Source organism: Xenopus laevis, chromosome 4S (genome assembly GCF_017654675.1).
Source record: "Xenopus laevis strain J_2021 chromosome 4S, Xenopus_laevis_v10.1, whole genome shotgun sequence".
NCBI classification, from domain to species: Eukaryota; Metazoa; Chordata; class Amphibia; order Anura; family Pipidae; genus Xenopus; species Xenopus laevis.
In genome coordinates this window covers 71781575-71804767 of record NC_054378.1, presented here as the reverse complement: position 1 = coordinate 71804767, position 23193 = coordinate 71781575, and the positions used below count along the sequence as shown (strand labels likewise).

At 37.0% G+C, this 23193-nt stretch overlaps 1 pseudogene; it reads left to right on the top strand.

Annotated features, from left to right (window-relative positions):
- The first annotated feature begins 458 nt into the window (after positions 1–458).
- LOC108714985 overlaps positions 459–23193 on the top strand; it is a 32120-nt pseudogene continuing 9385 nt past the window's right edge.

Genomic DNA, 23193 nt, shown 5'->3' with positions numbered 1-23193 from the left:
AAAAACAAGCCAGAAGCTCTTTTAAAGCGTTTCTGCTCGTCACTCCCACAAGCCCTGACGACACAGTCTCACGTGATGAGACTTGTGGCGACGGGATTTTCTGTCATACACAAGAATAGGCGCTTGCAGTTGTAAGATTTGCAGACAGTAGTAGGTGTAAGTAGCAATGTGGAACTATGGGTTGTGTTAGTGTTTATGCCCATTAATGTGTGGAATGTTTTGTAAGTAAGGCCCGCAGTTAATTGCCTTATATGCTGATACCCATTTGTGGTGGCTAATAGGCAGGAGTCCTAGACAATTTACAGTGCTTCCTGTTTCTATCAATGCAAAGCAAGCAAAGGCAGAGTTACAGGCATTATACATATACAGCGGCAAAAGACTGCTATGCCGTAGCCCCAATTCTAATTAACATTTGCTATTACACAACTAATATTTCTTTTTCCATCTACGGTTGAAACATGGCTACAGGAGCAGATGTTCGTGATATTCTGGAATTGGGGGGTGGGGATACAGAAGTCACAGGAATCATCAACAAAAAGGACATCATTAATGCAGATAAGGTGAATTTCTCTGGGTTTGTTTCTTAGAGCAGTACAAATAGATTATATTCTCTCTGTAAAGGGGAAACTCTTTAGAACAAGCAGGCCAGGCATTTCTCATTATTGAAGTGGTAGCAGGTCAAAATGAACTTCTAGAGAGGATAAGCTAAAACGAAAATTATTCTAATTACTTCTACAATATCAGCATTTTAAACATAGTTATAGAATAATATATATATATATTATATGCAACATGATCAGTTGTAGTCCTAGTATTTGCATGAGGACTGTACACAAATATGATGTACATAAATATTGCATGTAGGTTTTATTCTGCTGATGTATTTGGCTGGGAAAAGCCCAATACTGCTTGGGTGGATTGCAGTTTACTTGAATTGGTCCTGATGTGTACACATTTTTGGCCTGAAATCACCCTCTAGGTGAAGTGAAAGATGTTTTATTGTCAGAGGAAGTTTGCCCAGCATTCTCCACTGACTGATCTATACACTGGTAGAGAAACACTGCATGTGCTAGACCTTCATCCTAGTAAAACAAGATGTCTATGATTTCCTTACAGATGATTCTGTTTCAGACTTCCAATCTGTGCACAGATTAGAGTTGGCTCTTGTCTTAAGGATTCTCATAAGAGTTGTCTACAATAATAATAATAATGTCTGTATGAAGCAGCCCTCTAATTTTTATCAATATAAATGTTGTTTGCAAATAGACTGTAAATAAAAAAGCATTACACTATTTTCGTGTTAATTTATAACTATACACATTACTGCATATTTTTCCAGGCACTTTAAGGTTTGGTTTACTGTTTGATGGTGCTTTAGGCCTAGAGAGCCTGACTAAGGAAACAAGGAATTGATAAAAAGTCAACACCTCAGCTAGTCCTACTCCAAATATGTTATTTTTTCATATTTGCTGTGGCATATGGTTTAGAGCTTTAATTTACATTTTCTTGGCTATGTGAGAGTATTTAAAAGTGCCCTGGCCCATGGAGAACTGGCACTGGGGATCTACTAGTAAGTACAGACACTTTGGGAAGTGAACACAAGTGAAGCTGTATAATACGTGCTAATTAAATAATAATAACTGACCCTTTGTGTCAGTTAAGCAAAGGTTAGCTTTCCCAGACTGATGAGGTTTGCTGTTTTTTAAAATACCAGTTGATCAGTACTCGTTTAACGCTCAAATTCTTGTATTCTTGTATAAATATTTATCTGCTTCCCCCCCCATATTTAAAGCACAATCTAAACTCGTTTGCTTTTTGCTTGTGTTATCTGTAATAAGAATACAGTTCTAATTCCAATAATTATAGCAACTCAATGACCTGTAACCTATTTAAAGGGATACTGTCATGGGAAAAAAATTTTTTTCAAAATTAATCCGTTAATAGTGCTGCTCCAGCAGAATTGTGCACTGAAATCCGTTTCTCAAAAGAGCAAACAGATTTTTTTATATTCAATTTTGAAATCTGGCATGGGGCTAGACATTTTGTCAATTTCCCAGCTGCCCCTGGTCATGTGACTTGTGCCTGCACTTTAGGAGAGAAATGCTTTCTGGCAGGCTGCTGTTTTTCCTTCTCAATGTAACTGAATGTGTCTCAGTGGGACATGGGTTTTTACTATTGAGTGCTGTTCGTAGTTCTACCAGGCAGCTGTTATCTTGTGTTAGGGAGCTGTTATCTGGTTACCTTCCCATTGTTCTTTTGTTTGGCTACTGGGGGGGAAAAGGGAGGGGGATGATATTACTCCAACTTGCAGTACAGCAGTAAAGAGTGATTGAAGTTTATCAGAGCACAAGTCACATGACTTGGGGCAGCTGGGAAATTGACAATATGTCTAGCCCCATGTCAGATTTCAAAATTGAATATAAAAAAATCTGTTTGCTCTTTTGAGAAATGGATTTCAGTGCAGAATTCTGCTGGAGCAGCATTATTAACGGATTAATTTTGAAAAAAATGTTTTTTCCCATGACATTATCCCTTTAACATTCTTAAGAAACTGTGCTCTCTTAGGTTCATCTTCTATATATTTTTTTTTAAAATAGTAAAGTGTAGGGACATGGCTTTTTATGTTCAAAGACAATTCTTCCACTGCATATTTGTATTTATACTTGAATGGCAAGTGCATTCCAGCTTGTGTCAGCAAAGTGATTCTACACAAATCGCTTTAGCAATATATTTTAGGAAAACAAACAAGCAAAAGTAAAAATCCAAATTGATTATTATCATGATTAAATTATTACCCATTTTTATTTGACCTAAAAGTACATAATGCATGTTGTTACTTGTAAAACATTCTAATGTGATAGTTTTGCCCAAGAGTACATCAATAGACATATCACTAATCTTTCTTTATCAGTCTGTACAGGTTCCAGTTTACCGTACTCAGAACAGGAGTATCAAATGTATTTACATGATGACGGCTGGACTAAATCGGAGACAGACCATCTTTTTGACCTCTGCCGACGTTTTGATCTGCGATCATTGTTATCCTTGACAGATATGATCATCAGCAATTTAATGTAACCAGTTTACTTTCATGTATTTATCACACTGGCTGTTAGTAAAACTGTAGTGTTCTATCTCTAGCAGAATGAAAAATACAAAGATATTCTGACAGCAGAATAATACATTACTATGCAATTCTATGTCAATTATTTAAAAACAAATGTTAAATTTATATAGTTATAGAAACATAGTACAGGTATGGGACCTGTTATCCAGAATGCTCAGGACCTGGGGGTTTCTGGATAACAGATCTTTCCTTAATTTGGATCGTCATACTTGAAAACCATTTAAACATTAAATAAATGCAATACACTGGTTTTAATCCTTTCCAGTAAGGATTAATTATATCTTAGTTTGGATCAAGTAAAAGCTACTGTTTTATTATTACAGACAAAAAGGATTTTGGATGATTTGGTTAAATTGGAGTCTATGGGAGACAGTCTTTCCGTAATTCGGAGCTTTCTGGATAATGGGTTTCCGGATACCTGTATATTCCATTGGCCTTAGTGCTAAATTCAGCTGTCTGGGTGCTTAAGATGAACCAATTGTAGCTAAACTTTATTATCTTCTAAAGGTCAGTGGTGGATTGTGAAGGTGTTTTTACTATTAAGGGGTGTGCCTTCTGCATTTAAATTATGTTGACCCATTGTTAATAAATGTACATAAAAATGTAAGTAGATCTTGTTATACAGGATTGCATTTTTTATGTCTTTCCATTGTAACAGAAAAGGTCAGCAGAGGATCTGAAAGATCAGTATTATGGCATCTGTGCTAAGCTGGCAAATATTCGTACCACCCCAGGGACAGACTTGAAAATCCCTGTGTTTGATGCAGGACATGAGAGGAGAAGAAAAGAGCAGCTGGAAAGATTGTACAACAGGACACCAGAGCAGGTTGGTTTTCTGTTTTCTGTTATGTTACACTGCATCACATGGTGCTAAATGTATTCTCAGCACCCAGCACTTACAAGGTTTAGAAGGAGATACTTTATATGTGCTTACATATAAAGTATTTTGTAGTTTGTAACACAGAGCAGAATGTATTTTTGTATTTATCTCAGAATTTTGCTTGGTTATTTATTTTTTTTATTTTTTATATATGGATATTGAATTTAAAGTTTCTGTTCTGCAACTGTCTGGGTTTGGCTGGGATTTAATCAAGCTGCTGTCGGGCTACTGAACTCACAAAAGATATATCAGAGAGCTCATTTACTAAGACAAAGGCAACACATGGATAAAAGATGCCATGGTTTTTACTTTCAATGCTTTTCCCAAAAATTCAAGAATAACAGCTGGTGCCTGCAAAAGAGTGTGAGCTGCACATCTTGCATAGTTTACTAATGCAGGTGCAAATTAGTGTCTTGTTTAGTAAATCAAGCCATACATGAGTTATACTGCCAGTTTTTCTTAGTGTGCGCAGTGACCCCCACAAAGCATGTCAGGGACATTTTTTCTAACTTTTGATGTTGTTCTTTTTCTGTTCTTTTTACATAATTTTAAAGCTGTCCTACCAAAAATCTTGTTATGCATAATAAAAATATTGTAGATAGGGATGGGCGATTCTTTTCGCCTTGTTTCACCGTGGAAATGACGCCCATAGACTTGTATGGTGGCATGCGTAGAAAAAAAAAAAAGACTCCCATCAAAAAAATTTCGCTGCGCAGAATTTTTTTTTTGACACCCATAGACTTAAATGGGCGTCGGCGAATTTTTGGCAAAACGAACAAGAAATTTGCCCATCCCTAATTGTAGAGAATGTAAATCACGACTTCTAGAAAAAGCAATAACAGACACAAATCCACTGCTTTGCTTTCATTATGCAAAAACATTTTTTGGGTGGAGCATTCCTTTAAATTAATCTCCTATTTTCATCTAAACCTTAAACATTGCTTTCAGGCTCACATACAAATTTATTTTTGATTTATGCTTTTCCCAGAATTTTATGATAAAGCACATGAAATTAGAATGTAAGTGCTTTTAAAGCACTGGTTCCCTTAAATGCCAAATGTCTGTCCGACCCTGCAGTAATGATTTTATTACTGAATTACTGAATGAATTTATTACTCTGTCCACCTTATGTCTGCAATCCTATTCAGAAAACCAAAATATTATGTTATATGAACTCTTGCCAATTTTAGGGTTTTTTTTCCCCCCATTCTGCCTCTCTTTAGAGTTCCTTACTTTGGTTCAGTTCCTGATCTCACAGTGCAAATCTAAAGGGAAGTTGCAGAGCAAGGAGGTTGTTTATTTTTTAATTTTAATCTCAGTGAACCTTTATGTCATATTTTAAGAGTGCATGTTCTGCCCTCAAAATGTTTTTGCCTATTTGAAAAATATTTTTTATCACAGGATTTTGGTTCCTAGCCTGCTCCTAACAGCTAGCATTAAATCTGAATATTATGCCTTACATTAGCATTAACAATATAATTTTAACTTAATATTTTGCTTTAATGAACATAACAAGCAGTTTTGAATAACTTTGTAATACCTGTAATTACCTGGATGGATTTTTCATTATTTTTTTTAGCAGAATACTGTGTTGGACATAGCAAGCATGCTGATAAGTCACAACTACAAATATTTAATTGTTTTCAGTGTTAACTAATGGTTTTAACAAACTAAAATACACTGAAAATCACATAACGTCAAAGTTCTTAGACATGTGTTTGTATGTGTAAATATTATATATTTATGAATATATTCTTTCCACACCATGGGGCAGATTTATCAAGGGTCGAATTTCGAAGATAAAAATACTTCGAAATTCAACCATCGAATTGAAATACTTCAACTTCGAATATCGAAGTCGAAGTTTTTTTCATCGCATTTGGGTATCCTGCGGTCGAAGTAAAAAAAAGACTAAAAAACGATTAAATCCTTCAAATCGAACGATTCTAAGGATTTCAGTGATCAATCGATCAAATGATTTTACTTCGACTTCCAAAAACGTAGAAAAATGCTCTAGAAGGTCCCCATAGGCTAACATAGCACTTGGGCAGGTTTTATTTGGCGAAGTATTGAAGTCAAAGTTTTTTTTAAAGAGACAGTACTTTGATTATCGAATGGTCGAATATTCGAACAATTTTTCTTCGAATAGTATTCAAAGTCGTAGTATCCTATTCGATGTTCGAAGTATCCAAAAAATTACTTTGAATTTCGGTTTTTTTACTTTGAAAATTCCCTCTAATTCACTTCGACCCTTGATAAACCTGCCCCCATATGTATCCTAATTTTCTCTCTGCCTCATACAACTATTTAATGTAGCTTGCAGCTCACAGTTGGACATCATTGTTGACCATTTGTTGTAGAATAACCTACTGCTTTCTTTAAAGTCTTTTTAATCATTCTTGAAAGGAGAGCGATCTTTATTCACTCCTTCTTTGTCTTATTTTGCCCGAGGTTTACATGCCCTGACAATCAAGGTATATAAACCTGATTATATAAATATTGAACAGATACCTGCCATACAGTGTTACTTTGTGAAATAGGAAGATGTGTGTATACTCATTTAGCATTTTTAAAAAGGCGTGGTCAAGTATAATTCTGGAAAATAAATTAAAAATATATATATATAGAACAAATCCAAAGAAGTTTACAGTTCACTAAAAAAAAGGCAGAAGCTTTAGAGAAATTATTCTGGTGTCAGACATGTACAACTTTTGGAATCTGTTGTTGGATTGCAGAATTTATTGTGTATCTCATCCCAAGCAAATCGGCTATTCTAGAACTTAGCTCTGTTGCAGTAAAACTCCTCACTTTCATAATATGCTGAAATTGAAGTTAAACCGCTGGTATGAGAGAACTTTTTAGGTTTAATGGTTTTCTTTTTATTGCCAATCAATGTGAAGGTAATATTCTTTACCACTAGATGGCACCCTTGCCTTTTGTCTAGAGCTGAAATGTTTGACTTGTCTGTCTTTGTACCTGCAGGTGTCAGAGGAGGAATATCTAATTCAGGAGCTGCGGAAAATTGAAAGCAGAAAGAAGGAGCGAGGAAAGAAAGCCCAGGATCTGCAGAAACTTATTACTGCAGCTGACACCACCACAGAGCTGAGGCGTGCAGAACGCAAGGCAACAAAAAAGAAGCTACCACAAAAGAAGGAAACTGAAAAGCCTGTAAGCTTTTCACCCCTTGAGCTTTTAATACACTCTGTAGTAAAGGGTCTACAATCCTATAGTGTAAGACGCTGTGAAAAAGTAACTCCAACTGGCAAACTCAAGCAGCCTGTTACAGGATATTTACTTATTCTTAATTATGATTTAATCATTCCTATGTTGTCATAAACATTTTAGAAAGTGAATACCATGCAGAAGTTTTAGGCTAAAATGTTTGTGTTTGACCTTGATCGTGTGGAGAGAGCATTTGCTGTTTCTGCACAAGCAGGAGATTCTGTTTTGAAGAATCATCTTTCACGTGAGGATTTCTGTGACTACCTGGAGCACTTAGGTAGAACAATTGTGTGGTGTATCACTTCAAGCACAACACATCAGGAGCAGGGAATTCTTGTCTTGGAACACAAAAAAAATGGCTACCACAATCTCCTTTAAATGAAATTTATTCTTTTGGCAAATAGGTTTTCTACATAAAATCTTGGGTCATTGAGCATACTCCCAGTTGTACCTGGTTCCTATTTAAGTAAGCTATACAGAAACTATTTAGTTAACGGGGCCTCATATATAAAAGGACTCCTGTTCTGATTCAGCAAAGCATACAAAAGGTGTTTTCATGGCATTATTTCAACCATGTTACTTACCAGCATCTCACCTTCATCTATAATGTAGCCTGCTGTTATACTAGACCAAAGAGCCAGGTTTATTAATCTTTTTTTTCTTTCTTGCTCTGTGATTATTAGCTAGACATATTAATATTTTTTTTGCAAATAATCGCTTTTAATTAAGCAATGTAAATACTAAAATTAGTATACAGTACTCAGCAAATAATTTACAAAACTTGAATATTGCACATACTTTATATCCTTTAATACTAGACAGACTAAGATTTGCATACTCGGAAAAGTAGCAACTAAAATTATCAGGCAATATTGAGTATTTTATGTAGGGGGTTTGGTGGGTGAGATTGGCTTTCTCACCCACCAAACCCCCTACATATGATGTCCACTGGATTGGAGACCAGCAAGAGGGAGCCAGCACACTATTGGGACTGGACACAACGAAAGAGTGGCCGTGATGTGGACCTGTGAGTTTTCTCTCTCTCTCTATATCAAAATTGTGTATTTACCAAAATAAAGATACAGACCTATGCAAAAGTTAACAATTGTGCAAGGCACAAACTAAAATTAGTATTCTGTGTTAGGCTTAGCCTTTATATTATTATATTTGTCATAGCAATGACTTCTAGTATACAAAACAAGCAGACCTAAAGTTAACAAGCATATTCTGCAAAGGCGAGACTAAAGGTGCTGTACAGTGCAGAAGAGTATAAGTATACCTTATAGTAGTAAAGAAGAGACTGAACTGAACATGTTTGTATGGAGATCAGGAAATCAACTTTAATATTGTGAACTAAAATGTAACCGTTGTGCATTCAAAATTCATTGCTGTATACTTACAGGTCTGTTTTAGCATCTACAATTTTAAACCCTTGCATCCAAACCTAAGATAACTATGTATTTAATCCGTTAGGGAGCAAAACTTAACCTGCGTTATGGTACATAAAATTACATAGAAACTGTGTTTGTTTGAGATTGACTATGTTTTTGTGTTTCACAGTGGTGAGACTCACCCCCCCAAATGATTTTACATGCGCTTTTCTGTATTTGTTTGTGCAAATAACTGGATTAAAGACCTCCTGGGTGTCTAAAAACGATGACTTCCTGCTGATGGGTCATGATGTAAAATCATTGACAAGTGTCAGCGCTCCCTTGTGCTAGCTGCATGCAAAGTTTTCCCTATCACTAGTCTTGTTTATGCTCAGGGGCCAATCGGGAAACCTTGAATCAATAACAAGGACATTGCCTCTCCCTTGAACTCCTTTTCTGTGTGTTTAATGGTTGCAATCAAGCAGCTATTGAACAGAGTAATTATTTTCTGCTTCAGGGCTTTTTCAAGGTGCTTCAGCAAGAGAAGGGTTAATTTTGTCCTTGACAGATCAGAATTGTTCTACTAACTACATTTGTTAGGTTTTCTGGGAAGGAGTATGAAAAAGGCTTCCTTAGTGTTTTTTTATATGGTTGTCATATTATTCAGTGACGAAGACATTGGCAGAGAACTTTCTTGGCAAGATTGCGGGGGGGGGGAGATTTATGTTGGAAAGGTTAATTCAAGTAAACCTAAATTATTTCTATTTCAGTCCTGTATTCTGACCAAAGTCCAGGTTTTTTGCTAGAGTGTCTGTAGACTATTTGTTTTTTTGAAAACTGAATTTTGGACTTCCCTTGTGCAGTTGTGCTATTATTCAGGATCTTTGAGCTGCACAAGCCAGGCCTGGTAGACCTCAAAGTAAATGTATATTCTAATTGCTTGTCCAATATCATACAGCAACGCAATTCCTATGCAAGATATAGCATTACTGTGATCAAGAATATTTCACCTCTATCCCTACTAACTTTTTGAGTTATGGAAATGTTCTTCAGCTTCCCATGCACTTTGGTCAATTAGGCCACCTACATGCTGGGCCAAATTGTGCTGATCTGATCATTTCACCCCCAGTCCAATGATCAGATTGTAACAGACCCATTGAAAGCGCACTGCATGGTCTTCACCCAATGGAATCTTCAAGCCTGCCCAAAGGATAGCTGTCTGATTTTCAGCCAGATATCTTTTGGGTGGGCAGTTGGGCTGGGCCTCTACATGAACTGATAAGCTGCCAACTTGGTCTGAAGGGACCCAGATATGTTTATAAGGAGCAGTGTGCATATGGATGCTTATCAAATGTTTTGGTTGCATCTTCTCACACACCTCATAATTGCACATTTCTCATATGTGTGTGTTTTAAATTTATATGGAACTCTGCACTACAATATACGCTGGCCTCTCAAAAGAGAGAATAAGTCCGGCGCTTTGATAATTTTGGAGTTTTGGCGCATGCACAGTGGTCACAGAAAATTGCTCCAACTGAGCATGCGCCACCACGCCGGTCTCATTTTGAAGATTTCCAAAGGGAAGATGGCGCCTGTGAACTCCGATGCCTGAATCTGCAACGAGGGGTACGTAAAAAGTTAGGGGCATTTGCCCGGGGTAACACTTAGGCTGGGGGGGAGGAGGGAGGGGGGTCTATGTAGGGTAGGGTTTTTTTGACTTTAGGGTTGAATTCTCCTTTAAGTCTCCGACAGTCTGCTTATAAAATGCTAAATATAGTGCATGCCCTGTTTAAACATTTCATTTGATGCTAGTGCAGTGAACAATAACACATTCACATTGGCATACTGTTTTAGTAACATAGCATATAATTCTATATCTGTGTATCAAGAAAATGTCTACCTGATATTTATTTTAAGATTCTGAAATTTGCCAGTTTCTGGGCTTTTTGAGTTGGGTACAGCTCTATGATAAATAAGTAAAATTGACATATGAGTCCTATAACATGCATTAAAGAAATTATTTCTTCACTAGACAGTACCAGAAACAGCTGGGATCCGGTTTCCTGACTTCAAATCTGCAGGAGTTACGCTGCGCAGCCAGAGGGTAAGTCTCCAATAAGTTTTCCCTAGTCATCCTGATCACTCACACTTATATGATAAATACATCTGCCTACAATTGGTTGCTACTTCCAATTGCAGCAAAGTCACAAAACTCTCACTTTTTTCGAATTATAAAGTTTAAAAATTATTTTGTGGGCAAAACAAATGCGACCGGTAGGACCCAGGCAAAGAAAGTACAGTTTTGTAGTTAATCTTCAATTAAGGTGCAACCTTTTTGGATGCTATCGAGGCATTATTTCTTGTCTGCAGCTCATAGCTAACATAATGTGCCATTGCCTTAAGCTTAAACCGCTTGGCATCTACAAGGCGATCAGCTTTTTTAAAAACCGTGGCGTGAACCGCAATGAAAACACGGCTAAGAGACACGTGTCCATGCCCTAATGGTTGAAAAAGTAGTTCCAACAAGTGGTTTTACACGGCTGCCTGTTAATATGTATTTCTTTGTTCTCTGAAATACTATCCTTGATTCTGATATTTACTGAGAGCCCTGGACATTTCCTATCCGCGAATTTCAGCCTTATTCAAAAGCAATATGAGTACAGTTCAGATCAAAAAAATGTTTCCATTGATTAAGGAATTGTGCTTATTTTGTAGAACAAAAAAAAAATTTGTCACATGTAAGAAAGAGCTAATCTATTAGGATTCATTTAAAATTATGGTTTTGTTTTGATGATATAGTTCTACTTTTGCCCTGTCACACCAGGTATTTTCTCTGACCGCTTATCTAAGCTAGAGGAAAAAATTCAGAACTGCTTCCTTCTGCCCCTAAGACCAATATTCATTGCTAGTGTTAGGGAATAATCCAAAAACCGGAGATCACCGAGGTAAAAGGAATAATCCAAGTTTATCATTTATATAATAAACATACACGAGCTCCCTGGGTTCTGATACACAAGTAGGTCAGAACTGAGAAACAAAAGATTGACCACACATTATATACCCTCTGGTGGGGAACTTCATGGGAATGGTATGTGAAAGGAGTACGGAAGGGAGTATAGGGAGTGAGGAGGAGTACAAGTCAGTGTGATTAGCTAGTTATGTGAAAATAAAGGGAGTACCACTATGTGCGAGCTTCAAAGATATTGCACCTTGTTACTGAGAACAAAAACATAACAGTAATACGAACCTTCTCACAGATGTTACACATAACCTTGAACAGTTTCTAGAAGGGCCTCATGGGCACCTAGAAACTGTTCACTCCATTAAGGGGGGCCAAGCAAGGCCTGCAAGACTTTTCCCCTACACTAGGCACAGCATCAGTCTGTTAGTGGTTTGATGGGTGGATTTCAGGGTAGATAAGTATGCATTCACTCTCCAAAATGCGCCCCATCTGTGTGCTAGCCAATGCTGTTCATGTCCATGCACACTGATATCACTGGCAAAAGATATTATGGAGAAACAGCATAGTATAACATAGCCCTTATTTTGTTTTGTGGGCAAGTCTAGCAAACAATTGGTAAGCTTGTATTGGGTCTAAATTAATGGATAACCCCAAGGATATAAAACATTTTATGCTGTCCCCAGCAAAGAGGATTTCCATTCCTGTATGAATCTAAGGTCATCATCTGGAAGGATCTCTTTTATTTGTAAGTAGGTGTACTTGGAGTAATGTTGAGCTGTAGCTCAGACGACCAGCAGCAAAACAGTTAATATTCTGAACATGTCAAACACCAAAGAAATCTGGAGAAGAGTGTCTCGGAGTAATGAAGTACATAAGACAGGAGAAGTGCTAGATATAGTTCACTAGCTTAAAATTACTTTTTCAAAATGCAAATGTGATTTGTATCTCTGACAGACCATCAGTAGATGTAGAGCTTGGAACTAAGCACATTTTATAAAATGACTGCAGGTATTGTAGGTGATAATTGGAGAATGCAGGTGTTTTACCCGTTAATTGCTGTTCCTATATAATTAATAAGCTTATTAATATACAGTTGCATAATTGTGCCTCCCCGGTCTACTCAGGGTGAAGGTTGGGTAGGAGGTACTATAACTTCAGGTTTTACTATAACTAGTATTGACTTGAATAAGTTGTTAAAGCAATCCATAAGTTGTTAAAGCAATCCATGTAGATCGTTTACAAGCAACTGTCCCTTGCCTGTATCAACCTGTATTGCTGGAGCTGCTGCTAGAGTCACAATGCCACTGCATAGCACAATAAAGCCATTTTTTTGATTAATGTTAAAAGTGATCTGTCTTGTTGAAGATCCTTTGAAGTCCATCAGTTGCTGCTTATATTGTCTATGATTTTCTCATTAATTTAATCAATACTTATTACAGAACTGTGGCTTTCTCCTTTAATTTCTTAAAATATATTTTTTATTTATGTGCGTTTGATAAATGAAATTGCTGGGTGAGATAAACTTAACAGATGTCTATTGATTATCACACACAGATGCCTGCGGTATAAACAGATATTAATCTTCACTTCCTTATCAACAAAGCTCTTATTTCCCCGCCGCCACACACACACACATCTTGGAAATCTTGACACATTGTCTTCATTAGTGTTTTTTCTGCTCTCAAGGTTGCCATATATACAGAGGCAGGTGATATCGGGGTGATCCAGTTGTGGGCCCAGGGCCTGACAATCCGATCACTTTGAGGAGAATGCAAGTCGGATCAAGGGCTTCATCAGTGAACCAATGCGATCTCAATCCGACAGCATTTTTAAACTTGCCCCATTGTCATCTGCCCAATATTCGATCAAATATCGATCGGAGAAGCCTGTCGGAGGGTAAAAATTCCCATACACAGGCAGATATAAGCTGCCGACAGATTAAGTTGGACAGTGAATGGGGACCGTTACCCATTGTGTTACCATAATGACACTAATGTTTCTCAGCCAGGCAAAGAAAAAGCCGATCCTATCTAATACGCTCCTTCCTGCATTGACACGCGATGTTGGCCAGTGTATCCGCATAAGGAGAAGTTTTAGATGTGGAAACACAAAAATATGTAGCTTAGTGCCAATCTCCTTACCGTTCTTGTCAGTGCACTTACAGGAGGATGCGGGTGGGAGCAGATACACTTGGCTTTGTCTTTGCCTATGTTTCTATGCAGGTGGGGGGGGACTTCCTAGCCTTACAGAGGTTGAGTGCATATTCGAGCCAGTTCAATTGAGGTAATGTTTTCTTGCAGTATTTCATTTAGGAATTTAAACCTAATGTGTGCATTAGTTCAGGCTTCAATATCATTTGTGTATGAAAATTTGCCATTACTGCTCCTTTAACTCAAAAGTTGTCCACAAGCAGAAATTCTAAAGATGGAAACATTTGCCCAGTTGGCAAATATTGTTGATATCCAACTCTCAAGGTGAAATTTTTAATGAAAATACAAATTTTTTCCAATTTTTTCGGATGTATTTTAGATTCTACATTATAGTGACAGACTGTAATACAGTACATGGAACTTGTGATACAGACATGGTCTTTTAATAAAGAATTGCCTATAATTCTGCAGTCATCAAGTGGCCTTTCTGTTAAATAAGCCAATGATTTCATACCAGTGCACTACAGTGGTTCCCTACTCCTTATTTATTTTTCTCTTGGTGTGTGCAGTTTTCATGCAGTTTAAGCTGTTGTTTATTGCAAGGCCAAGGGAGCTGTAGTCCCTAAATCAAGAGAGACATCTGAGTAATTATCTGCGTGAGTTAGAGCCCTCTAGAGGACTATGGGGAAAAGATGTCAAGTGTTGGAAAGCGTCCAAAATATATTAACCTTAAAAAAAAATCAAATAAGGGGGGGGCAGCTAATCAATTTCTCTGCAGATTTACAGTTTCCCAGCCCCAGGGCATGGAGCATCCCTAAAAATGCACTGAATTTTTTTGATGGGAAGATTATCATTGGCATTACTGACTTTGGTCAAAAGGATTTAGCAGAGGCCTTAAAGATGGTGTATGCCATGGAAGTATCAACCAAGTGGTTAGTATTATCAGTGCTAATAATAATGATCCATTGATGCCTTAAACAGCTTTAAGACATTTTGGGAAGTCAAAGTATTATAAGAAAGTTAAGGCATAATGTACGATATCTTTATTCATCTACATATTTTAACTCAAATTTTCACTTATTAATCTACACTAGTATCAATATTTCTTAAAGACTATGTTTTCCATAATTATGTGTAGCATGCAGTGAAAAACTTCCCAAAAGCTTTGGAATATGGCATTGCTGCTAAGGATACAGACATTACAGAAATAATTTTTATCATTCTAATTACTTTGCTGTAGCTCAGTGGTTGTTGGACTATTTCAGTTCAGGAAACTCTTAGACTAAGGTCACTCTTAAATATTTTTCTATATCTTGACCTTGCAAATCATTATGTATCAATCATTCAGCCATAGTTATGAATATAGGGCAGCAAATAAATTTTTTACCCTAAATGACCTCCCAGCTGGGCTTTTCTGGTATATGTAGGGCAGTGGGTCCAACTCCTGTGGTTCTGAAGGGAAGAATGTTTCTGGCCTACATGGTGGAGGGCTGATAATGAAATCCAGTGTTGACCACTGTTTTTTAAAACACACGCACTTTAAATAACACCCATGTTATGACGAGAAATGTTAAGACCATATCCACATTAATGGTGGTAGTACAAAAAAACCAAATGGTTGGTGCTCGCTGCAGGCATATCACTCGTACATAAAAACGTTTAAGGAATATTAAGACATATACTTAAATCAGCCTTAGAGACTATTTTCAAATGCTAATAAACCCACACCAGGCCACCTCCCACCAGCAGGTTAGGGCAGGCAGGGTAGGGCACACACACAGGGTGCATAGGGCAAGCAGAGTAGGACAAGCACAGGCAGAGCATGGCAGGAGGCAGGGAAACCAATCAGGACTGTTCTAAATTGAACAATATATACTGTAAAAGTGTGGGACCTATTATCCAGAATGTGCAGGACCTGGGGTTTTCATAAAGGGGTCTTTCTGTAATTTGGATTTCTATACCTTCTTTTTCTTAAAACAAACAAAAAAGGAGCTATTTAATCAACCTAATAAGGACGTGGGATCAAGTACAAGGTACTGTTTTATTATTACAGAGAAAAAGGAAATCAATTTTAATTATTTGACTAAAATAAAATCTATAGGAGATGTCTTTCCCGATAAGCGTGGAGCATTATGGATAACAGATCACCTATACTATGTACAATAACACAATGCCAGCACTGCTGCTACAGTCGGTATGAGGTGTAAACAGGTGAGCAATGAAGATGTTTAAAGTGTGATAGTTAATCTCTTTGATCTCAGTACAGATACCTTCCACAAGGTAAAACACAGCAGCCAGACTTTTACTTTTTAGTTTGACAGCACTGATCTAAGGGAACAAAAAAGCATTCTCCTTAAACTCAGCCTAACGCCTTCAGGCTGAATCAATTCCACCACCCCCACTTCTCAGGCAAGTAGTGACTTTTTTTATCTACAATGTGGCGGTTATAGGTTCCTGTCTGCCAGGAGCCTTCTAATATGCTTTTAGATGTCACAGTCCCCTAAAACAGTGGCAGCGCCCCTTTCCTGGAAGGAATTGCATAATATGCATTTGAACGAGCACTTTCAGATGATTTAACTAGAGGAAGATATTGAGTATTTTTGGACCAAAATTCACAATTGGGGTGGTAAAAGGTAGCAGAAAAAAAAAGTTGTATACTGGTCTGTTAGTCCTATTTAGCTCAAGGAATCAGAAAAAACATGGATTGGCAAAAAATATGTTTACCACAAGCTCTATTTACTGTACTCATGTACACTCATGTGCCTTTTAAAGCACACAGTGTTTTAACAAAGTCACACAAAAATGATATGTTATACGTTTCAATTTCATGAAATCTTATATATATATATATATATATATATATATATATATATATATATATATATATATATATATATATATATATATATATGTGTATATATATATATATATATATATATATATATACATATACACATAATACACAAAAGCCATGAATATCTTGTAAATTATATCCTCGTAAACGGTGAGTTCTGGTGTCATCAGTTATAAATGGTGAGTTCTGATGTCATTTCTGTCACATGACTCACTGAAACTTGTGAATTATAATAAATAAAGTACCCCCAGTTGTAAAATATGAGGATATTAGAAGTTACCTTGGAGTTCCATGGCCTCGTGTTTTTATATGGTCATGAAACTCCCCGGTAACTTATAATATCCTTTTATTTTACAAGAGGGGATACTTTATTCACTATCTAGATAGATAGATAGATAGATAGATAGATAGATAGATAGATAGATAGATAGATAGATAGATAATACACAAAAGCCATGAATATCCTGTAAATTATATCCTTATAAACGGTGAGTTCTGATGTCATCAGTTATAAACGGTGAGTTCTGATGTCATTTCTGTCACACTGAAACTTGTGTATTATAATAAATAAAGTACCCCCAGTTGTAAAATATGAGGATATTAGAAGTTACCTCGGAGTTCCATGACCTGTATAAAAACACTCGGCTTTCGGCCTCGTGTTTTTATATGGCCATGAAACTCCTCGGTAACTTATAATATCCTTATATTTTACAAGAGGGGGTACTTTATTCACTATATATCGGACAGAAAAGAATGCAGACTTACTGTAACAGGAACAAAAGACAAGCCTTTGTCCATTTATTGGGTAATGTACCCTAGCGTGTATGTGTACCCTTGGGTGTAAGCACAGTAAATTGCATGAGCCAGGTGGTGACCCTTAGTACTTAAAGTGGCAGTTTTTCTATCTTGGTTTATCCAATGGTGAATACTGCTATATTTCTTACGAAAAGGCTTTTTATATAAAAGTGCAAATAGCTGCATAGCAAAAATAGATTAAATAACAAAAGCCAGTTAGCTTGAAGTAACACAATGCAAATATTTATTAACAAAATCCTGATACACCCCTTAGTTATGGTCTGGGAAATAAGCCTTTGGCTCTCATTGCATTAGGGAAGTCATTACACAAACATGAACACTAACTAAAGGCTAAAAAGTGAAAGTCTTTGTAACACTGCAGCCCCTGAGGGGTTAACTCCATCTTGCTTTCTCCCTGCTGGCTGGGCATTGTGGTCATTCCCTGTGACAACACCAAAATGTGTTTAGCTAACGGAGCTTACCTAACAGATTATCAGTGCTATGTGAGTAATAGACTCCTCATTTACTTTTAATACATTTTGCATAGAGAGCAATCAACCTTCATTACTCTTTAAGATGAATCACTGTACCCAGCTAAATTGTAAAGATATTAGTCTGACAGCTGCCACATAAATCATAACATTTCCTTAATGATAGCAAAATTAAAATATACTCTATAGCTCCCAGGACCCAATGAATTCTTTCCACACGGAAGAAAGAACATTGCACAAAAAAAGAAACATTTGTAGAAAGATTAATTGATTATAGGGTGGAGGAGGGAATGATATTTAAATTAAGCTTCTAAATATCTAAAAATAAAAACTATTTTCATCATTCCCTTTTTATTCATGCACTTAAGATTAACCCCACTAATAGGCACTTTTATAACAATTTTTTCTTGCTTAAGAATATATTTATTGGATAATACGACTGAGAAACTACACACACACAGTCACCTGTGACTAATTCTGTAGTGTTACTGAATAACATTACTGTTTACTGTAGTTTACTGAATTACCGTGACACTTTGTTTTTTGTTATAGAGTTATTTTATATCCCTGAAACCATTTTAATGTAAAATATGCTATGTATATATATATATATATATATATATATATATATATATATATATATATATATATATATATATATATATATATATATATATATATATATATATATATACACACACACACACACTTATATATTTATATATTTGTGCATGTATATTTGACCAAATCTCCCCATTCACGTTGCTTCAGCTGGGTGGTAACCATTAATACACATTCCAAACCGAGAAAGCACTTATGTGCCTGTGGATCAAAACACAATGTACTATGTAAGAATAAAAAACTACTAAAGGAGTGCTTTATATGCTTGGAGATAAATATTTGCGTATATGCAAAGGCTGCCTCTGTTACCATTGAAATAGACTTTTTGTGTAGACATAGTGATGTATGGTGATAAAAACTAAACAATTAAGCAAATTTTTCAAGTGACCCTAATTTAAAAAAAAAAAAACGACATAATGTGGATTCCATTTGTGCAAATATATCTCCTTCTTAAACTATTTCTTAGGCAAAAAAGGAGAACAAACAGGTCAATGTGTTGGCGTCCCATAATTATATATATATATATATATATATATATATAAAGTATACATTGTCCCTTGTTGATTGTGAGACTGCTGTTCATATAGACAGGTGCTTGCTATTTACCCAAGACCTATGTAGCTTTAGTGTCTAGTTGCTCACTGTGCTTATATAATATTTTACTCCTTAGTCCATTCTTGCCACGTTGAACTGTTTGACTCCCACGGAGATTAAATGGGAGTGTAACGACCAGTTGGTTAGTGACCATTTAGTTTTTTCCTTGTGTCCGTATAATTATTCACACGGAGCCGGTCCACTGTGTTTCGTTAGAATCAAAGGGGCAGGAAGTTGCCTTGAATAGGTGCAGAAAGTGAAACCTCAGCTCTGTTAAGCACAACCCTGTAATGATGAGAAAATTTAAGCTACCTGTGATCTTTGCAATGCAATTCAGTGGGTAACAAGTCTCTGCTGATCCTATTTTTACTTGCTATTTTTAATGAGTGCCTGTAATTAATTTTCTTCTACATTCCTTGTCTGGCTCCTGCTGCTTTCTGCTCTGCCGGCTAACTCGTTGCTCCCTTCTTTTGTGGGCTTTCGGCCGCACTTCTGTGTACCTACTTACTTGTCATTCCTTTGTTATATCACCTGCTAAATGAATCCCTGCTGCTCCGGGGCTCCTCTGGTTAGAAAAAAAAATAAAGAAGCCAGAAAGAGGAGGAAAGAACATTTTGGCCTGGAATGATGATAAAATCCCGCTAAATGAGAACAATCATCAAACAGGGTATTTCATATGTTAGATCCTGCAAGTGAAATCTTTTTATCTACATCCCTCGGCAGGAAGTAGTTTCATAAAACCAAAAAGATGAACTTTACCTACCTCCCCCCTCCCTTTATTTTTGTTCATCATTTAGTTTAACAGCAAACTGCAAAATGGGATTCCTTGTGTAGCAGCTTTTCAATGTGATACACACGAGTGAAAGAATGTCCACATAATTTTCCTCCTTTGCTCTCCTTTCTCTCTCTTTCACTTTCTACCTTCCGTTTTGCCTTCCCTCTCTGTGCAATATGAAAAGAGATCCAGCTACCTTTTGAACTAGGATTCTGCAACTGAGGGCTAACTGAGAGCTGTGTGGCTCCCTTTTTTACCTTTTTGTTTGCAGATGAAACTGCAAAGCTCAGTTGGACAGAAGAAGATTAAAGCCCTGGATCAGATGCTAACAGAACTAGGAGTAGGTGAGCACAAAAAAATGTGGGGGGAGAAAGACACACAGAGAAGTCTTTTGTAGTTCCAATGGACTGTATTTTATATTATTTCCCTAATACAGAGAGTTTGGAGATAACGTATACACTGGATTTTTAAAATAATGCCTTATGTGTTTTCAAAGAAATGTTTAACGCATATGAAAGCTGCATAGGCCCTTTTCACAATACTGCATATACAGCAAAGGATTAACATCAATGGGTCAGGGAATAAAAGAGGCCTGATGGCACAATAGCACATCAGTACCACCTTTAGACACACTGTCGAGTTTTGGGCCCTTTTTTTTGTTTTGTTCCCAACAATATTTTCCTTTTCTGTGCAGACAGGATTAGAATTGATGTTCTGTTAAAGAGGATATTTCAGTCTTTAATTTGATGACCAATCTTCATGCATTCGGATCATTAAATGCAGTCATTTTATTTCCTAATTCATCTCACTTTTTGCCTGCTGTAAAGAAGTGTGCGGTACAATGCAGGAACTCAGATTGGAGAATGAGTGGGTACAGCTGGGTGGGTAGAGTACTCCTCAGGATATGGAACGCAAATGGTAATTTAGAGCGCTGAATGAATGCAAACACTGTGGCTCATTCACCAGCAGCTGGAGGGCTGCAGATTCTTCACCTGTGATATAGGATGACAAAATGTTTTATACAGCAATCATAGAGCCTGTTGTTTGTATTCAGCACACCAAGACTCTATGCTGCCTGTACTAATATATTCTTAAGCATTCTATTAAGGGTAAGGTCACACTGGGCGTTTCTGGGAGATTTAGTCGCCTGGCGACTAATCGCCTCATCTTTGTGGCGACCAATCTCCCCGAACGCCTTCCCTCACTCTGCGCTGGCTAAAATGAAAAATCGCTGGCGCTAATCACACGCGGCGATTCGTTTTCTGAAGTCGCCTGAAGTTTCCTCGTCTTGAAATGCTTCTTTCTGTTGTTTTGTTTTTGTAATCCTCTTTTATGCTAAATGCTATATTTTAAGGCTATGGCATATCCGCGGACCTTTTATGTATCTCTCAACACCATTTAAATGTGAGACAACACACAATCATTTCTCTGTCCACTTGTACAGCTTCTCTGCAGCCTAGTGTATGGTGCACTCCTCATGGAGTTTTTGCTCGGTATGGGTCTTTCCCATAACCGCAGTGTTCTGATATGTAACAGGTGACTGGGTTGCTTACTTATAATATATATATGTCTTTTCCACTAGACTTGAACCCAATACCAACAGAAGAAATTGTGCAAATGTTTAATGAGCTTCAAAGTGATCTTGTTCTGTTGTATGAACTGAAGCAAGCCTTCTCTAGCTGTGAGTATGAGTTGCAGACAACTTCCAGGTGTCAATCACGTCATTGTGGCACAAAGGCGGTTGGCTCTGGCTGTTGTCAGCCTGTGCATTTTTTGTAGGCCGAGAGAAGCAGATCTGCTCAGTGCCCCTGCTCCATTGATTTGAATCCAATCAGCCTGTGGTCACACACAGCGGAGCTGAAGCTGGGGTCAGTATTTGGGCTGATCGGATTCAACTTCTCTAAACTTCTGGAACGTCTTATCTTTACCCCTGTTGCTAACTTTCTCTGCACCAATAATCTGCTTCATCCTATGCAGTCTGGCTTTTGACCTGCACACTCCACTGAGACTGCCTTATGTAGAGTTGCAAATGATCTCCAGACTGCTAAGGTCAAAAGACATTACTCTATTCTTATTATCCTGAACTTATCTTCTGCTTTTGATACTGTTGACCATTCTCCATTCAACTGGTGTCCAGGATCGAGCTGCATCCTGGTTCTCTTCCTACCTTTCTGACCGCTCCTTCTCTGTTATTTTGCTAACAAATCCTCTCTCCCCTTTCATCTTCATGTGGGGGTGCCTCAGGGTTCTGCCTTAAATATCACCTGTATGCAAACCTGTACAGACATGAAGAGGGCTCCAGACCCCAGCACTGTAAAACTATTATTTAATGCAAACAAAGACAATATAAAATAGTGTTTTGTATACACAGGTTATTTTGTTATAAAGACATTTTTCTTTTTAAAAAAAAACCTAGATTTCCCATAAAATTCCTCCCTTTTCCCCCCAGTGGTAGATCAACTTTCCATTGCTCCATGCCTTGTTTTTCATTGATTTTCCGCATTGCCTTTTTTCCACTGCAATATCCTGCCGCAAGTAAATTAAGGGAATTTTCAGATAGGCATAATACTAGACATGGAAAGATAAATGATCTATTAATACCTGATTTTCCAGTAGGCATAAAAGACATTAAAGTTTCTAACTGATTCTTAACCGGCTATGGGGTTCCTATAGATAATGTGTAATAGCTGAATGGATTCTTCATATGGAGTTGTATTAGAAAAGGTTGCTAGTCACAAGTGTGCACTCACACACCACATAGAAGTATTGCCCCAGGAGTTTTAGAAAATAATGCTAGTCAAAGAAGAATACCTGCAAGCACATACTTATTTTTAATCCACGTTCTTGCAGGCAGCTTCATAAGCTGCTTGCCATATTTAGATTTACATCACATAGATGTCTGCTTAGATATACAAGGCTGATATATGAGGAATGTATTGTGATTTACAAAGAGATTGAGAGGAGCTTATCTGTTGTCTGCAGAGGTAAAACATTAATCTGAACTTGAAGATTTTGCTAATATTGTCTTGGGGCAGAATGGGAGTATTTCCCTAAACATTTTAGGCAACACATTTTATCCAGTAGCTTTTAGCATTTTATTGGCTGTGGCTTTTTTACCCATTCCTTACCTCTTTTGTTCTGATATTCTCTTTACTTTGTGTTTTATACCTTTCCATTTTGAATACATTGTTGTATTTGTTTCTTTCTATTTATCTGCAGTCTGAGTCCAGTCTTTTTATTGTAACTCCCCCAATTTCCTTTTCTCTTATTTCAGCATTCTTTATCCAGTCTGTTTCTTTTTCATTCCTTTCTGCCATTTTTGCTGTCCAGTGGTCATTATGTTATCCTATAC